The 20,718-nt window shown below is 39.7% G+C and overlaps 1 pseudogene; it reads left to right on the forward strand.

The window, feature by feature from the left end:
* The first annotated feature begins 20,124 nt into the window (after window positions 1-20,124).
* Window positions 20,125-20,718, forward strand: LOC126960676 (60S ribosomal protein L13-like; annotated as a pseudogene).

Here is a 20,718-nt window from a genome sequence, read left to right on the forward strand (position 1 = left end):
TATAATATTAAATTCCAAGATTAAATTAATACTGAGCAATGATTGGCAGCAAGGTATGAATGAATTAGAGGTATGAGCAGGAGGGGAAGAAGCAGAGAATGGGGAATCAAGATGGGGAAAATGGGTCAGGCGCAGTGGCTGGTGTCTGTAATCCTAGCATTCTGGGAGGCTGAGGCAGAAGAATTGCTTGAGCCCAGGAGTTCAAGACCAGCCCTGGCAACATAGTGAGACTCTGTCTTTACAAAAAATAAAAAAAAATTAGCGGAACAGGGTAGCATGCACCTGTAATGTTGGCACTTGGGAGGCTGAGGTGGGAGGATTGCTCGAGGCCAGGAGTTCAAGACCGCCTGGACAACATAGTGAGATGCTATTTCTGGAAAAAAAAAAAAAAGACTGGTCAAAATCAGAGGGTGCACAGAGAAAATAATGTCCAGGCCCCAACTCTGCCCAGAGCAATTCTCAATACTGAAGTTGTTTTAGGGAATCTCAAAGTACAAGTTAAGCAACTAGAAAATTAGGACCCACTGGATTGGAAGTCACTGAATAGCATGATTTCACAGAAGCACTGCCTGAGTTTTAAAGCAAATTATTTTCACTTTCTGCTTCTTTTCTCTGACCTTCTCCTCAAGTACTGACATGCACTAAGTTTGAAAAAGCTGAAACTATCCTTAGAAAAATTCAAAGACGCAGAACTTCCAAAGTAAAGAAACCTTTCCGTTGGCTTTTCCCTGGAGGAAAGCTTCACTGACAGGCTCCTTCATGCTCCCTGCAAAAACCAGGGCTCAGATATGTGCCCTCTGTAGTCGAGGCCATCATCACTATGAAAAATGTCTCTCTTTTAAAACATTTCTTGTTTAAACAAACCTTAAAGAAATATTTGGTGCCAGATGCTTAGAGCTGGTGGCACAATGAATTTTTTTTTCTTGAATGTTTATGCTGCCCAGCCTGTAGAATTTAAGTTAACAAAGAACGTTTAGTATAAGGTAGCAATGTGGATGAATAGATTTTTTGTGTGCTTACTAAAAAGTGGGGCTCCAAAGAACAAATCAGAAACCCATTAGGAATAATTTTGCTTTCCAAAGATGGACAGAAGTCATGTAGGGGAAAGGGAGGAAATTATAAAAGACTGTATTCTAAAGGGGCAACAGTCAAATGTCAGTCAAATAACTTTTAAATGAAAACCAAGCTAGCCAACAGTTGGGCTATAAGAATGAGCCACCACAACCAGCTCTCTGCATCTCTCCTCCTGTATGTCTCAATCTCCCTTTGTTTCTCTCTCTCTCTCTCTCTCTCTCTCTCTCTCTCTCACACACACACACACACACACACACACACACACACACTCTTCACAAATGGAATTTAATAAATCAGAACTTCATCATGGCTCTTTTGGCTTGATATTTAAACTTTCCAAGAGTTAGTGATATAATTTTTTTTTTGAGATGGGGTCTCACTCTGTCACACAGGCTGGAGTACAGTGGCGTGATCACAGCTCACTGCAGCCTCAACCTCCTGGGCTCAGGTGATCCTCCTACCTCAGCCTCCCAAGCAGCTAGGACTACAGGCTTGCACCGCTGCACCTGGCTAGTCTTTTATATTTTTTGTAGAGACAGGGTCTCGCTCTGTTGCCCAGGCTGGTCTCAAACTACTAGGCTCATGTGATCCTCCCACCTTGGTCTCTCAAAGTGCTCGGATTACAGGCACTGTGCCCAGCCAAGAGTAAATTTTGACCCTTCTGAAACCACTTTTGCAAAAAATTATAACAGTAAAGCCAGGCACAGTGGCTCATGCCTGTAATCACAGCACTTTGGGAGACCAAAATGGGAGAGTGGCTTGAGCCCAGGAGTTTGAGACCAACCTGGGCAACACAGTGAGATCCCGTCACCACAGAATTTTTTTTTTTAATTAGCCAGGCATGGTGGCATGTGCCTGTAGGCCCAGCAACTTGGGAGGTTGACATGGGAAGATTGCTTAAGCCTGGAAGGTTGAGGCTGCAATGAACTGAGGTCATGCCACTGCAATTCTGCCTGGGCAACAGAGCAAGACTCTGCCTCTAAAAAAAACAAATAAATCACAACAGTGAGAAAATGATGACAGTGAAAGAGAACTTTGGGCATGGGCCAAACTAACTATGGGAGAAATTTAGCTTATAGTTTAAATAATAATAGCCTTTTTATAATAATAATTATAAAACTAATAAAAGGCCACAAATTTAGGATTAAGAGAAGGGCCTGAATTCTGCTAAGAGGTAGGTTTAGTTAAACAATTTCCAGTCATTGTACTGGAGATCACAAGATTTGTAACTTCCCTTATTACTGCTGTGAATAATGTCACTATTGTAGAGCCTAAGCTTGGACTTTTGAGATTATCTTTTCAGACTTCTGCACTTCTGATGGTTGGATGACTCCACTGAGACCCAAGACTTAAGACTCACCCAGTTCTGTAGCCCCACCCAGAAGTGGACTCAGCACATAAGAACCGTTTTCTACATCCCTATGATTGCATCCCTGACCAATCAGCAGCACCCATTCCCTAGCCCCAGCCTACGTAGCTATCTTGAAAAAACTCTAGCCTCCAAATTTTCAGGGAATCTGATTTGAGTAATAAAATCAGCCCATTTGTTATTATTAGTCTGGCCATTTAGCTGGCTCTATGTGTATTAAACTCTTTCTCTATTGCAATTGCCCGGTCTTGATGAATCAGCTCTATCTGGGTGGTGGGCAGTATGAACCTGTTGAGTGGTTACACATCTGGGAGTCAGTTATTGCTGAGTAACAAACAACTCTAAATTCTGATATTTAAAACTATATTCGGCCAGGCACAGTGGCTTATGCCTGTAATCCTGGCATTTTGAAAGGCCGAGGCAGGTGGCTAACTTGAGCCCAGGAGTTCAAGACCAACCTGGGCAACACAGCAAAACCCTGTCTCTACAAAAAAAAAAAAAAAAAACATAGTCAGGCATAGTGGCATCCTAGTTACTCACAAGGCTGAGGTGGGAGGATGTCTTGAGCCTGGGAGGATGAGGCTACAATGAGCTGTAATTATGCCACTGCCCTCCAGCCTGGGCAACAGAGTGAGACACTGTCCCTAAACAACAACAACAACAACAAAACCACATTCATTTACAATCACTCATGTATGCAGAAGTTAGTCGCAATTTGGCAGATCTAGGCTGGGCTCAGTTGGGCAAATCTATTGTAGACTGCAGCAGCCAGAGTGGCTCTGCTGCTCACTGTAGGTCTCAGGGGTGACTCTATGCCCCATGTCACTTACCCTTCTTGGACTAGCAGGCCAGTCTGGGAATGTTCCTTTCATGATGGCTTCTGAGGTTCAAGAGCACAAGTGCAAACACATAAGGTCTCTTAAATCCTAAGCTTGGAATGGCATACTGACATTTCTATTTATGTCATTGGCTGAAGCAGGCAACAATGTCAAGCCCAAAGTCTACCCACAGTAAGCCCTTGGCAGTGATACGAACGCAGGGAGGGGTGAAAGATTCAATATACTATATCTTCCTTTTCTTTACTTCCTGTAACTGACATGTTACAGAGGCCTATTGATTTTACCATAAAAATCTCCTGAATAGTTCTGCTTTTCATCCTCTCCTTCATCACCACTCTCATCTAAGTTATCAAGTTTTATCTGGACACTGCAGTAGACTCCTAACTGTTCTCTAGTTATCCAATCTCAGGCCTAACTCCAAAGGGATCTTTTAAATTCACAGACCTGCTCCTGTCACTTGCTATGGCTGTTATTTTTTGAGGATAATGACAAAACTTTTTTCTATGGCCTAGCACTCCCACGTAATCTGACAGTCATCAGCCCTCTGGTCTCATCTCTAAACCACTTCCTCTCACTCTCTGTGTTTCAATCCTAAGTGGCTTCCTTGCAGTCTTTCATAAGTGCCTTTACAGATGCTGTTTCTTTGCCTGGAACCCTACCTCTACCACTATCCCCTTAATTCTGACTTACCCTTCAGAGTTTAGCTTGAAGATTTCTTCTTTAAGAAAGCCTTCTTTGATGCCACAGACCAGACCAGCTCTTTGTTTTGGAGAGTCTGAGTCTCATATCACCATATACCTTTACATCACTTTTTGCATTTTGCCATCATGGAGCGTTTATTTGTGGGATTGTTTAATTAATGTTTCAATCCTCCAATCCACAGTGGTAAACTCCTTAAGGATAGGAACTATGTCTATTTTTGCTTATTATTATATCTCAGTGCCTAGCATGGTACTTAGCACATGACAGGGACTCAATGCATTTTTGTTTAGTGAATGAACAAACTAGCCCAAACAATGGAGAAAATAAAATTTACTCTCTTTTTGTTATTTTTCTCAAGAACCCAAGAATATCCACATTTTTTTTTTTTTTTTTTTTTTTTTTTTCAGACAGGGTCTTACTCTGTCACCCAGGCTGGAGTGCAGTGGCACAATCTTGGCTCACTGTACCCTCCACTTCCCAGGTTCAAGTGATTCTCATGCCTCAGCCTCTTGAGTCATTGAGACCACAGGAACATGCCACCATGCCAGGCTAATTTTTGTGGTCTTAGTAGAGACAGGGTTTCACCATGTTGGCCAGGCTGGTCTTGAACTCCTGCCTTCAAGTGATTCACTTGCCTCAGCCTCCCAAAATGCTGGGATTACAGGCATGAGCCACCGTGCCCAGGCCCCACACATTTTTAACCCAAATTTAACGCAAAGAAAAATGCAATCTCGGACAAATTACAGTTTCTCAGGACAATAAAAATCTTCACCCACAGACTCCTCTGGTCCTATATCCATCCCTTCCTAGTCTTAATCCAGATTCAATCTAGCAGAAAAAATCTTCCAAGACCGAAGGACCTCTGTTTATGTTTCACTTCCTGAATGTGTCCATGATGACTGAGAAGAACTATTGTAGAACTTGAGTTCCTTTAAGAAGAAAAAACTTGGCTGCGTGTGGTGGCTCATGCCTATAATCCCAGCACTTTGGGAGGCCAAGACAGGAGGATTCCTTGAGTCCAGGAGTTAGAGGCCAGCCTGACCAACATAGGGAGACCCCATCTCTATAAATAATTTTTTTTAGCTTAGCTGGGTATGGTGGCAAGTACCTGTGGTCTCAGCTTCTTGGGAGGCTGAGACAGGCGGATTGCCTGAGCCCCGGAAGTTGAACCTGCAGTGAGCCTTGATCATGCAGCTGCACTCCAGCCTGGGCAACAGAGCAAGGCCCAGTCTTGAAAATAAAAATAAAAATTTTAAAAGAAAAGCACAACTAAATAAAGACAATACATTCAGGATTTTTTGTTGAAGATGATCCTTACTATTTTCAATCCCAATCAACAACTTTTATTAGTATTATGGTAAATTGATTACATTCATAGCACCAATTGGTGGTCTCCCCGTACCCATGATCTTTGCAATGTGACATTGTAGTTTATCAAGTGATGGAGTCTATTTCCCCAGCCCTTGAATCTGGGTCGGCCTTGTTTTTTATTTTGACTAATGCAGTGCGGTCTAAATGACATTGAGCCACTTATGAATCTATGCCTCAAGAAGTCTTTCATGCTCCTGTTCTCTCTCGTGGACCTCTCTCACGTGGATGATGTGAAAAGAACAAACCCAGGCTGGCCTGATGAAGGACAAGAGACCATGTGGAGGAATGACAAGTTGTCCCAGCCAAGGCCCTAGGCCAGTCAACCCCTTGCCAATCTCCAAGCAGAAATCTGCCAAGATTGGCCCAGATTCACAGAAATGATTTGCTGAGCTAAATAAATGTTTATTGTTTAAATTGGGCTTGGTTTGTTACATGGCAATAACTAACTGGAACAATATTTAAGACAATGTGCTAAGTTTATAAAATAAATTATTACTATTCCCATCCGCTTTGCTCTAACCCCAAAGATAGACCTAGACAGAGGTAGTTTTGAATCTTCATTCTTTTATCAAGTAGGTGACTTTGGGCAATAATGTAAATGGGTTTATCATTCTTTTCTCTGTTTTAGATCCTCAAAGTTGTAGTTGGTACATGGCCACCCACCTACACATGTTTATATGACTGCCTTCTGGCCAATGGACTCTAAATTAAATATCATGTAGTAGAAACCTTCTAAGCAAAGCAGTGCATTTCCTTTGCCCTCTTTCTCTTATCCCTTTCTTTGCTGTTGGCACTGCAGCCAGTGGGCATTTACAAGACAGAAAGAGCTTCAGTCCCTAAGGACTTTATAGAGCAGAACTATAAAGCCAGGCCTAGAATGCCTACCTCTGGACTTGTATGTAAGATAATACAAATCATTCTTTTTAAAGACATTATTTTAGGTTTCTATTACTTGCAATTGAACCTAATCCTTGTTAACATATAGTAAATATGCTAGCAAATTTCTTTGCTGGCTTGTTGTAAGCTAGGTGATAAGTGCCTGGCATCATTCCTAATGCACAGTCATGATAAATGAATACAGTTACTACTATTTTTTCACTGATAATAATAAAAGCAATACCAACATACCTCCCTAGCTAATGTTGAGATAAAACTGACAATATTGTTAAAGTCAGCTGAAGTAATGGGCTTCAGTCACAACATTTGCATAATAGCATAGATCTATGAAATGTGTTTCTTGATAATTTTGTCTTAAAGAGTTTTCTTCTTGATTCATCCCTCACTAAAATAAAAATTTTACCTTAATGAAATTTAGGAAACAGATGTCCATTAGGTATGTTAGTACAGTGGTCACTTTGTTACAAATTCTAATGCATAAAAGGGTTTTGAGCATGTTCTATATAATTCTCATTTCTTCATAAACATTTCAAAACTCTATAAAGAAAATGTAATCTTCATACACATTTGAAAAGCAGTGTTACATATTTTAAATGCTATGTTTACTAAGGTAATACAATTTCTTCACAGAAAATTAAACGTCAGCCTTAAAATATTTAAAAATTGTATTTTAAATATTGGAAGAAGGAATCGTTTTTAGAAAACTATCACCATTGTGACTCTGCCATTAGCATCTTTGATATTCTCTACTGTGAAGATCGTTGAGACTTGGAAAGTCAGCAAAAAGGCATGCAGAATCTCTCCCAGTCCTGAATCCAATTTTTAAGACAATTTTTCCTCAGAAATGTGGTGAAACACAGAGAAGTCATTCATAATGAGTTCCTCAAGCAAACTTCTTTTTAATTATTCTGACACTGGAAAAAGAACTCACAGAGAAATACTCTTCACAGTGGATTCCATATAGCATTTAATAGTTATGTGTCATTAGCAAAATAACTGACAGGTCCCAATTTAACTAGAATGGGCCTTTTCCCATTAAGGTGATTTTTACAATTAGTTTGTTCCCAAAGTCTATTATAAAGACTTTTCTATAAATCCTATGCTATGAAGATCAATAGAGAGATTTAAAAATGGGTATTAGGGGAAGCTAGTCAGAATATTGTAAGAAAATCTAAACTAATTCAACAAAAGAGTCAAGGAATGGTGTCAAGGTGTAAGTAGACTTGAGATGTCTTAACAGAGGAGTAGCAGTCTGCCTAGTGAAACACACAAGGGTATGAGAAGTAGAGGTCAAGGCAAGAGTTGAGATAGAGGCTGTGGACAAATGGCAGGTGGGAGATTAGCTGGGAATAGTAGGACTACTACTGGGAATGCATACCATAGGAGGTTATATTGAATTCATTAGGTAATTGGTAACCACTGAAGTGTTTCAAAAAGGAGGATGAAAAAGTCATTGCTGGCTTCACTGGGTGAATTTTACCAAACACTTACAGAAGAGTTAACACCAATTACTCATGAATTCTTCAAAAGAAATTATAAACCAGTATTTCTTACAAATATACAGATGAAAATCATCAACAGAGAATTAGCAAACCATATCCAGCAACCTATAAAAGGATTATACTCCATGACTAACTAGGATTTAATTCCAGGAATGCAAGGTTGGTTTAACATTCAAAAATGAAATAATGTTATCATATCAATAGAATGAAAAATAACCACATAATCATCCCTATAGATGCAAAAAGAGCATTTGAAAAAACCAACTCTTGGCGGGGCATGGTGGCTCACACTTATAATCACACCACTTTGGGAGGCTGAGGCGGGCAGATCTTGAGGTCAGGAGATCAAGACCATCCTGGCTAAAATAGTGAAACCCTGTCTCTACTAAAAATAGAAAAAAATTAGCCAGGTGTGATGGCTAAATTTTTTAGTTGAGTAGTCCCAGCTACTCAGAAGGCTGAGGCAGGAGAATTGCTTAAACCTGGGAGACGGAGGTTGCAATGAGCCAAGATTGTGCCACTGCACTCCAGACTGGGTGGCAGACTAAGACTCTATCTCAAAAAACAACCAACAAACAAAACAAAACAAAAAAACAAAAAACAAACCAAAAAAACCCAACTCTCTTTTATGATAAAAAAAAGTTTAACAAATTAGGAACAGTGAACTTCTTGAACCTGATAAGAACCATCAAGAAAAACCCATAGCTGCTATCACACTTAATAGTGAAAGACTGAGTGATTTCACCCAAGATCAAGAACAAAGGGAGGACTGGGCACAGTGAATCACACCTGTAATCCCAGAACCTTGGGAGGCTGAGGTGGAAGGATTGCTTAAAGCCAGGAGTTTCAGACCCACCTGGGCAACATAGCAAGACTTCATTTCTACAAAAAATTAAAATTAGCTGGTATGGTCACACACACCTGTAGTCCTAGCTATTCGGGAGACTCTGGCAAGAGGATCAATTGAATCCAAGAGTTTGAGGATGTAGTGAGCTATGATCACACTCCTGCACTCCAGCCTGGGCAACAGAAAAAGACTCTAGTCCTTAAAAAAACAAAGAGGAAGATGTCCATTCTAACCAACTCTATTCAACATTGTATGAAGATTTTAGCCAGAGCAATTAGGCAAAAGAAAGAAATAAAAGAAATCTTAATTGGAAAGGAAGAAGGAAAGCTATCACTATTTGGAGATGACATGATCTTATATACAAAAAAAACCATTAGAATTAATAAATGAGTTCAGCAAGGTTGCTGAATATAAGATTAATATGAAAAATCAATTGTATTTCTATACACTTTCACCAAACAATCCAAATATGAAATTAAGAATGTGATCCCACTTACAACAGCATTAAAAAGAATAAAATTTTTAGGAATAAATTTAATGAAAGAAGTGCAAAACTTTTACCTAGAAATTACAAAAATAATTGAAAGAAGTTAAAAAGATCTAAATAAATGGGAACACATTCCATGTTCATGGATCAGAAGATTTAATATTGTTATAATGGCAATACTCACTAAATTCACCTGTGAATTCCATGCAGTTCCTATCAAAATCCCAGCTGACTTCTTTGTAGAAATTGACAAGCTGATTCTAAAATTCACATGAAAATTCAAAGGACCCAGAATAGCCAAAACAATTTTCAAAAAGAAGGACACTGTAACCCCTGCACTTGGGGAGGCTGAGGTAGTAGGATTGATTGGGGACAGGAGTTGGAGACTAGCCTCAGCAATATAGTAAGACCCTCATATCTAAAAAATGTTTAAAAAAATTATCCAGGTGAAGTGGCATGCACCTGTAGTTCTAGTTGCTAGGGAGGGTGAGGCAGGAGGGTCACTTGAGCCCAGGAGTTTGAGGCTTCGGTGAGCCATGATCATGACTCTGCACTCCGTTCTAGGTGACAGAGTGAGACCCGTCTCTAAAAAAAAGAAAGAGAAGGTCAAAGTTGGAGGGTTCATATTTCCCAATTTCAAAACCTACTATAAAGTTACAAGTAATCAAGACAGTGTGGTATTGGCATAACGATAGACCTACAGATCAATGAGATAAAATTAAGAATCCAGAAATAAACCCTTGCATTTAGAGTAAATTGCTTTTTGACAGGGTTGCCAAAACAATAGAGGAAAGAATAATATTTTCAACAAATGGTGCTGGGACAACTGGATATCCACATGGAAAAGTATGAAGTTGGACCACTATCTTATACCATATACAAAAACTAACTTTAAATGGAGCAAAGATTTCAGTGGAAGAACTAAAACTATAAACTCTTAGAAGAAAATGTAGGCATAAGTCTTCCTGATCTTTATTTGGCAGTGATTTCTTAGATATAACAACAAAGCACAAGCAATCAAAGAAAAAAATGGATAAATCAGATTTCCTCAGAATTAAAGATTTCTATGCTTCAAAGGACACCAGCAAGAAAGTGAAAGGACAAACAACAGAATGAGAAAAAAAATTTGCAAATCATGTATCTAATAAGGGACTTTTATCTAGAATACACAATATTCTAGTCAATAGCAAAATACAAATGACCCAATTTAAAAATGGGCAAAGAATCTAAATAGATGTATCTCCAAAGAAGATAAACATGACCAATAGCACATGAAAAGATGCTCAACACCAATAGTCACCAGGGAAATGTAAATCAAAACCAAAAGAGATACCACTTTACATCCACTAGTTTGGCTATAATAGAAAGGACGGACAATAACAAGTGTTGCCAAGAATGTGAAAAAGTGGAACCGTTCTGCACTGCTGATAGGAATATAAAATGGTGCAGCCATTTTGGAAAACAGTCTGACAGTTCCTCAAAAAGTTAAGCATTAGAGTTACCACATGACCTGGCAATTCCACTCCTAGGTATACACTCAAGAGAACAAACTAGATACCGATAAACACACGAAAAGATATGTCCACACAAAAACTAGCACATGAATGGTCTTAGCAGCAGTATTCATAATAGTCAAAAGGTAGAAAAAGCCCAAATGTTCATCAGCTGATTAATGGGTACACAAAATGTGGTGTGATCATAGAATGAAATTTTATTTAGCCATAAAAACAATGAAGTAAGCCGGGTGCGGTGGCTCATGCCTATAATCCCAGCACTTTGGGAGGTTGAGGCGGGAGGATCACAAGGTCAGGAGATCGGGATCACCCTCGCTAACAAGTTAAAACCCCGTCTTTACTAAAAATACAAAAAACTAGCCAGGCGTGGTGGCGAGCTCCTGTAGTCCCAGCTACTCGGGAGGCTGAGGCAGGAGAATGGCGTGAACCCGGGAGGCGGAGCTTTCAGTGAGCCGAGATTGCACCACTGCACTCCAGCCTGGGCGACAGAGCGAGACTCCGTCTCAAAAAAAAAAAAAAAAAAAAAGAAGTACAGACACATGCTATATCATGGATGACCCTTGAAAACATTTGGTAATGGAAAGAAGCCAGTCACAAAAGACCACATAGCACATAATTCCATTTATCTGAAATGTTCAGAAAAGGGAAATCTAGAGAGACAAAAAGCAGATATGTGGTTGCCTAGGGCTGGGTGGGGAAATGGGGAGATTGGGAGGTCATGGTTAAAGAGTACGCATGATGAAAATGTTCTAAAATTGATTGTGGTGATGATTGCACAACTCTGTGAACATACTAAAAACCATTGAATTGTTAAAAAAAAAAAAAATCAATACTATGCTTTAGGGGAATCTCTCTGACTGGCGTGAAAAGAAACAGAAGGCATGAAGACCAATTAGGAGGTTTTTAATCTTGACTCTTAGAGAGAAAGCATCTCATCACCAGGTTTTTTTTTTTCCTTCACTCTCCACACCCATTCCCTTTAAATATAATTAAAACACAGTTATCAAATCCATGCTTGATAAATTGGTAAATAAGCTATGGGATGGGAGTAGGAAAAAGGGGGTCATAAAAGGGAGCTCCTAACTCTATAGTGATCATTTTATTATTTAAGTAACCAAGGGCAAAAGCTTGTTTTCAATTGTTTACATAAAAGTCACAAACTTAAATTTAGGTTCTGAGCAAGACGTGTTAAGCTCATGTAGAGCCTCAGACTAAATGGTGAATGAGTTTTTGTTTTGTGCCTGGCCCATAGTAGGTCCTCAGTGTTTTCAAAATAAATTAAATGAATGAATTTTAAGAGTAAACATAAACTTTATAATGTGTTATATAAGTATGGCCAAGAAAGGCACTGTGGGATGAAAAAACAACACATAATCTTAAACTGGTGAAGGAGAAAAGAATGAGGAGAAAGGAAAACTCATAATTCAACAAGACAGCAAGCCACTAAAATGTGTAAGGAGTCTCATCCCCTTCAGGGAAAAAAATTGAAAAAGAAAAAAGTTATAGATTTATAAAGAAGAGTGAGGATATTGTACCTAAAGAATACAAAAGGATGAAAATCAATAAAGGCAATTCATCACATTAGCAGGCTAAAGAAGAAAAATCATGTGATTATATTAATAGATGCAGAAAAAGCATTTGACCAAACCTAACATCCATTTATGATTAAAGACTCTCAGCAAACTAAGAATAGAGGGGAATTTCCCCAACTTGGTAAAAAATAAAAAAGGAAATTAACAAACCAGAAGCCAAACCTTTTAAGGATGCAGAGAGGAAAAATAAATTGCTACTCATCCAAAAATTTGCTAAATAAAAAGTGCAGTAGAGGAAAAAGAGATTAAGGAAAAGAATAAGGAAGTAAAAGAAAACAGAAATAAGCTATCTTCAGTATCTAAAATGGAAAGTAAGAGTTAGACATCAGAAACTACCCAGGCACTGTCTTATTCTCCCAGACCAGTTTTGGCCAGAGAGATCTTGTTTCTCCTATCTAGAAAGCTCCTGTTCTCCATCCTAAAAAATAATTAGGAAGTTGAAAAGAAATAAACCAAAGGTTCAGGGATTACTAAATGCCATCTCACAAGAATGATGATTAAAATATCATGATTAAGAATCAAGGACCTTTAGCCCCTTTGAGTGCTGATTACAAAGTGATTAGTAGGGATTACTGTAAGATTAACAATGTTTGCAAGGAAGATGATTTGATTCATTCCAGGCGTTAAGGGACAGAGGTGGCAGATGGTTTCGTTATACCAAGAGAAACTGTAAAACACACAGACTAAAAGGCAATCATCTTTTTATTCTATTTCCTTTAAAAAGAGGGGAGGAAGAGACTCTTGACGGGTGAGGATATGTTGTTTAAAGTTGTATAGACTGCGTCATATTTTTTCCAATTTGTCAAGAGTGCGAAAATGAAATGATTAGTTTCTGCCTGGGAAGAATGAAGAGATCCAGATAATGAAAACTTTAAGTCCTGGGTGCCCATTTTGTCCTTTATATATTAATTAAAAGCCCTTTGATGGGAATTTATGGTGTGAACTAAACTGCTTGGTTTACTATTTAGACAGCTGTGAAAGGAAATAAAATAGTTTAGATGTTTAAACTAGTACTTGCATATGCAGATGACATGTCAATGATTGTATCAACTGATGAGTCTGTAAAAACCATCTCTTGAATGTTTGAAGCATATGTTGTAAAGCAGCTGGTTCTAAAATAAGTTTAAGAGTAGCTATTTGCTTAATAGAACTGACAAATAGGAACAGGTGATGGTCTTGGAGGAGCCCATTGTTTCAAAATGAACCAGTTGGGAGTTTAGGAGAGTTTTTGGAGAGTCAAAACAATGAAAAAATCAAAGAAGAGAATAAATGTAGCAGATAAGTTAGTGTCTCTCTAGCCGATTTGGAAGTTATTTTATTGTAGTGAATATGTTGTTAATCAAAAAAGTTTCTCATTGCCTTGAGCCATATGGAAGTGATTTACCATGTTTTTCTTGCTGTCCATTTGCAAAGTTATGTTTGAGGGAGCTGGCAAAGTGCCCTTCTAAAAAACACTATCTTTACAAAGTTACCTTAATGAGCTGATTGAAGACAAGATTCTTTGCATGGCAACCATGAGTGAAGTGGTTGTCTTAACTTGTAAGAAGAATCTATATAAGAAAGAACTTGACCAAAAAAAAAAACCAAAACCAAACACTCTTTCTCAAGTAATTTTGTTATTCTGATACATGCTTAGGAAGTATGTACACTAAATACACTGACTGCATAGAATTATCTACAGAAGGGCCTTTCTAGTCAGTACAGTTTGTAAGCATTATTTTATAATCTTTTAAAAACTTTTACTATGATGAAGAGACTTACTGACATGGAATGGTTAAGAGGCTACTAAATCCTCTCTTTAGGCAAAATGATGAAAGGGAAAGAGGCAGAGTGAGAGTCAAGGGACTGGGTTTCCAGGAAGAAGTCCACCACCAGTCATCACTCACTCTTTTCCTACTTTGTTTTCTTCACCTGAAAAACAAATTAATAATAACTGATGTTTATAAAAAGCTTATGTCCAGGCATGGTGGCTCATGCCTGTAATCTCAGCACACTGAGAGGCCAAGACATGAGGATTGCTTGAGTACATTTCAAGACCAGCCTGGGCAAGCAACATAGGGAGACCCCATCTCTACGAAAACAAAAATAAAATAAAATGCTTACTAGTTGTCGGGCACTATTTAAACATTTTACTTAAATGTATTAGTTTGTTTTCATACTGCTGATAAAGATATACCCGAAACTAGGAACAAAGAGAGGTTTAATTGGACTTACAGTTCCACATGGCTGGGGAAGCCTCAGAATCATGGCAGAAGGCAAAAGGCACTTCTTACATGGCAACAGCAAGAGAAAATGAGGAAGAAGCAAAAGCAGAAACCCCTGATAAACCCATCAGATCTTGTGAGACTTACTTACTATCGTGAGACTAGCATGGGAAAGGCTGGCCCCCATGATTCAATTATCTCTCCCTGGGTCCCTCCCACAGCATGTGGGAATTCTGGGAGATACAATTCAAGTTGAGATTTGAATGAGGACACAGCCAAACCATATCATTCCACCCCTGGCCCCTCTAAATCTCATGTCCTAACATTTCAAAACCAATCATGCCCTCCCAACAGTCCCCCAAATCCTTAACTAATTTCAGCATTAACCCAGAAGTCCACAGTCCGAAGTCTCACCTGAGACAAGGCCAGTCCCTTCTACCTATGAGCCTGTAAAATCAAAAACAAGCTAGTTACTTCCTAGATACAATGGGGGTACAGGTATTGGGTAAATACAACCATTCTAAATGGAAGAAATTTGGCAAAACAAAGGGGTTACAGGCCCCACGGAAGTCCAAAATCCAGCAGGGCAGTCAAATTTTAAAGCTCCAAAATAATCTCCTTTGACTGCAGGTCTCATATCTAGGTCACACTGATGCAAGAGGTGGGTTCCCATGGTCTTGGGCAGGTCCACCCCTGTGGCTTTGCAGAGTACAGCCTCCCTCCTGGCTGCTTTCATGGGCTGGCATTGAGTGTCTGCAGCTTTTCCAGGCACATGGTGCAAGCTGTCAGTAGATCTACCATTCTGGGGTCTGGAGGATGGTGGCACTTTTCTCACAGCTCCACTAGACAGTGCCCCAGTAGGGACTCTGTGTGGAGGCTCTGACCCCACATTTCCCTTCTGCACTGCCCTAGCAGAGGTTCTCCATGAGGGCCCCCCCTGAAGAAAACTTTTGCCTGGGCATCTGGGCATTTCCATACATCTCCTAAAATCTAGGCGGAGATTCCCAAACCTCAATTCTTGACTTCTGTGCATGTGCAGGCTCAACACCATATGGAATCTGCCAAGGCTTTGAGCTTCCACCCTCTGAAGCCACAGCCTGAGCAGTACATTGGCCCCTTTCAGCCATGGCTGGAGTGGCTGGGACACAGGGCACCAAGTCCCTAGGCTGCACATAGCACAGGGACCCTGGGCCCAGCCCACGAAACCACTTTTTCCTCCTGGGCCTCCGGGCCTGTGATGGGAGGGGCTGCCATGAAGGTCTCTGACATGGCCTGGAGACATTTTCCCCATGATCTTAGGGATTAACATTAGGCTCCTTGCTACTTCTGCACATTTCTGCAACCAGCTTGAATTTCTCCCCAGAAAATGGGTTTTTCTTTTCTATTGCGTAGTCAGTCTGCAAATTTTCCAAACTTTTTTGCTCTGCTTCCCTTATAAAACTGAAGGCCTTTAAAAGAACTCAAGTCACCTCTTGAATACTTTGCTGCTTAGAAATTTCTTCTGACAGATACCCTAAATTATCTGTCTCAAGTTCAAAGTTCTACAAATCTCTAGGGCAAGGGCAAAATGCCTCCAATCTCTTTGCTAAAACATAACAAGAGTCACCTTTGCTCCAGTTCCCAACAAGTTCCTCATCTCCCTCTGAGACCACCTCTGCCTGGACCTTATTGTCCATATCACTATCAGCATTTTGGTCAAAGCCAATCAACAAATATCTAGGAAGTTCCAAACTTTCCCACATTTTCCTGTCTTCTTCTGAGCCCTCCAAACTCTTCCAACTTCTGCCTGTTACCCAGTTGCAAAGTCGCTCCCACATTTTGGGGTATCTTTTCAGCAATGCCCCACTCTACTGATACCAATTTACCATATTAGTTGGTTTTCATGCTGCTGATTACGACATACCTGAAACTGGAAACAAAAAGAGGTTTAATTGGACTTACAGTTCCACATGGCTGAGGAGACCTCAGAATCATGGCGGAAGGTGAAATGCATTTCTTACATGGTGGCAGCAAGAGAGAATGAGGAAGAAGCAAAAGCAGAAACTCCTGATAAACCCATCAGATCTGGTGAGACTTATTCACTATCACAAGAATAGCATGGGAAAGACCAGCCCCCATGATTCAATTACCTCCCCCTAGGTTCCTCCCACAACACATGAGAATTCTGTTGAGATTTCAATGGGAACACAGCCAATCCATGCCAATAAGTTATTTCATCTCCCAATAACACTGTAGTGGATACAATAATCATCATTTTACAGATAAGTGAACTGAATGGAGATAATAGAATATTTCAAACCTCTCATGAGAATGCATTATAAAAATTTAAGGATTTTTTGGTCTTAAAAATAATATTTAATCTCAACTGCAGAGTAGTTAGGCATAGCCCAGACTAAGAAAGGTGGACATAGAGTAAAAAAATACCAACCATGATAAAAAGTTTAGCAAGCTAGGACTAGAAGAATATGGAGTTTTCATTGTTGTTGTTGTTGTTATTGTTGTTAATTTTTAAAATTAAAAAAAAGAGAGAGAGAGACAACGTTTCACCATGTTGCTCAGACTGGTCTTTATAATAAGTCCTGGGATCAAGGGATCTTGGGTCTCCTGGGATCAAGGGATCCTCCCACCTTGACCTCCCAAAGTGCTGAGTTCTGAAATCTAGGCAGAGATTCCCAAACCAAATAAAGTTAGCCAGGCATGGTGGCATAAACCTGTAGTGCCAGCTACTTGGTAGGCTGAGGTGAGAGAAACGTTTGTGCCTGGGAAGTCGAGGCTACAGTGAGCCATGATCTCACCGCTATACTCCAGCCTAGGTGACAGAGTGAGACTGTCTAAAAAAAGAAAAAGAAAAAGAAAACTACAAAACTGTATTGAAAGAAAACCTCAATACAGCTAAAATGCAATGTTTGTAGATTAGATGACATGATATTGTAAAAATTTCAATCTTCGTAAATTAGTCTAGAGATTTACCATAAATCCAATACACATCTCAGCACGTTCTTTTAAAAAATAAAAAACTGATTAGCAGGGCACAGAAGTTCACACCTGTAATCTCAACACTTTGAGAGGCCAGGCAGGAGGATCACTTGAGCCCAGGAGTTTGAGACTATCCTGGGCAACATGGTGAAACTCTGTATCTACCAAAAAATACAAAAAAAAAAAGAAAATTAGCCAGGTGTGTTGATGGGCACCCACAGTCCCAGCTACTTGTGAGGCTGAGGTGGGAGGATCACTTGAACCTCAGAGGTTGAGGGTGTAGTAAGTCATGATTGTACTACTTCACTCCAGCCTAGGTGACAAAGCAAGATCCTGTTTCAAAAAAAGAAGAAAGAAGGAAGGAAGGAAGGAAGGGAGGAAAGCAGGAAGGGAGGGAGGGAGGGAAGGAGGGAGGGAAACTGATTAACTGATTCTAAAATTTATTTGGAAGTTCAGTGGACCAAGAATAGTCAAGACAATTGTGAAGAAGAGTAAAGTTGAAGTACTTATTATAAAACTAAAATAATTGAGACATGTTATTGGTACAGAGACGGACAAATAGACTAATGGAACAGAATATATAGTTCAGAAATAGAACCACCATAGTGCCGTGAGGGAAAGAATGGTCTTTTCAAATGATGCTGGGTTCACCGATATCCATATTGTATAAAAATAAAATTTGAAACTTATCGCTCACCACACACACAAAATTAACACTAGATGAATTTTAATTCTAAATATAAAACAATAACACATCTAGATAGAAGACATAAAAAATATTCTCGTGAGTTTGAGGCAGGCTGTGATTTCTTAAACAGGACATAAGAAACACTAACCATAAAGGTAAAGATTGATAAATTGAACTACATTGAAATAAAAACCAGTGTTCATCAAAAGGCATTAATAGTTCCAAGACTAAGAAACAAAACAAGAGTGAAAAGGCTACAATGCCAAAAAAAAAAAGTGAAAAAGAAAGCTACCAAGTAGAAAAACATATCTGTAATACCTATATATAACAAATGAATCATAACTATCATATGTGAAACATTTCTACAAATTAATAGAAAAAAGCAGACAACCCAACAGAAAAATGGGCAAAAGACTTAAATAGGCATTTCATAAAAGAAGACACTCAAAAAAAAAACAACAATCATATGACAGGCTGCTCGACTTTATTAATCACCAGGAGAATGCCAATTAAAATCAAAATGCAAATTTGAATCACTGTACCCCACCAGAATAGCTAACATTAATAATAAGACAACAATACCAAATTTAGGCAAGAATGCAAAGCAATTTGAACTCTCAGACACTGTTGGTGGAAGTGCACATTTGTAACAATGTTGAAAAAGTGTTTGATAATATCTCCTGAAGCTGAACTTACCCAAACCCTCTATTCTTTATGTATAGCCAAGAGATACTTATATGTACACCAAAAGTCATGTACAAGTGTTCATAACAGGACTAATCATGATAGCTCAAAACTCAAAACAACTCAAATGTCCATCAATATTTGACAGAGAGGGCCTGGCTACAGTGGCTCACGCCTGCAATCCCAACACTGGGAGGCTGAGGCAGGTGAATCACTGGAACTCAGAAGTTTGAGACCAGCCTGGACAACGCAGTGAAACCTCATCTCCACAAAAAATACAAAAAGTAGCCAGGTGTGGTGGTGCACACCTGTGATCCCAGCTGTTCAGGAGGCTGATGTGGGAGGATTGCTGGAGCCCAGGAAGTCAAGGCTGCAGTGAGCTGTGATTATGCTACTGCACTCCAGCCTGGGTGACAGAGTGAAACCCTGTCTCTAAAAACAAAAATTCACTGTAGCTCCATAGGTCCATGTAAGTTTATGAACAGGAATAAAGAAAAGAATATGAATAGAATCAATTGTTCTTCAAGCAATTCTTGCAAGACCTTCCGGAAATGTTGATCGTGTCTGGGTTCATTGTCAGCACTGCAGTAGATAAAAAGCTACTGTGGGTTTGAATTTTTTAAAAAATTAACAGCATGAGATCAGAACTTTTGGCTGGGCGTGGTGGCTTATGCCTGTAATCCCAGCACTTTGGGAGGCTGAGAAGGGTCGATCACTCAAGGTTAGGAGTTCAAGACCAGCCTGGCCAACATGGTGAAACCCCGTCTCTCCCAAAAATGCAAAAATTAGACAGGTGTGGTGGCACGTGTCTGTAATCCCAGCTACTCAGGAGGCTGAGGCAGGAGAATCGTTTGAACACAGGAGGCAGAGGTTGCAGTGAGCCAAGATTGTGCCACTGCACTCCAGCCTGGGCAACAGAGTAAGACTCTGTCTAAAAAAAAAATATATATATATATATGTGTGTGTGTGTGTATATACATATATATAAAAACTTTTTTTACTACTATGATAAAAAATAGTGTTCATTGTTGATATTATTAAGGAAACATATTGTCATTTCTACTTTTTATTGCTCTATTATAAGTAATTATCCCTTTTCATATTTATTCCCAGCTAGTGCCTGTCTTCAAATTTCTAACGCTCCTAAGTCTCATGTATTCATTGAACTTTCTATGCGTTACTTTATTTTCTTTCCTCTTAATTAACAATTCTCACTGGTAAGTAGTAAGGTTCAACCTCAAATAGCTGGTGTGAATTGCCATACCAGGCTACTAAAAACAGCAAACTACAGTTAAATTCTCTTTCTTCTTTGTCATTTAAGAAAAGTTGAGCCCTTCCCCCTCGGTTGTTCTCTTGCACAGGAGGGCCGTAGTCAGCCATGGAGCTCAGCAGAAAAGGCATGATCTTGAAATCCCACTTCCACAAGCACTGGCAGTGTTGCGTGGCTACATGGTTCATCCACGTCTGGACCCATCTGGCCCATAGTAAGGTGCTGCACGGTGAGGTATCACACCAGAGTACATGCTGGCCAGGGCTTCAGCATGGCGAGTTAAGGGTGGTTGGTATTCACAAGAAGGTGGCACAGAACACTGGCATCTCTGTGGATCCAAGAAGGTAAAACAAGTCCACTGAGTCCCTGCAAGCCAATGTGCAGTGCCGATGGAGTGCCGCTCCAAACTCATCCTCTTCCCCAGGAAGCCTTTGGCCCCCAAGAAGGGAGACAGTTCTGCTGAAGAACTGAAATTGCCCCAGTAGCTGACAGGACTACTTAGGCCCATCCAGAATGTCTATAAGAAGGAGAAAGCCCAAGTCATCACTGAGGAGGAGAAGAACTCCAAGGCCTTTGCCTGTCTCCACGTGGCCTGCCCAGCTCTTCTGCATATGGGTAAAAAGAACCAAGGAAGCTGCCAAACAGGATATTGAAAAAAAAATAAAGATAAAGCCCTGGGGACCTGTAATAAATCAACAGTAA

This window comes from Macaca thibetana, chromosome 8 (genome assembly GCF_024542745.1).
Source record: "Macaca thibetana thibetana isolate TM-01 chromosome 8, ASM2454274v1, whole genome shotgun sequence".
Lineage (NCBI taxonomy): Eukaryota > Metazoa > Chordata > Mammalia > Primates > Cercopithecidae > Macaca > Macaca thibetana.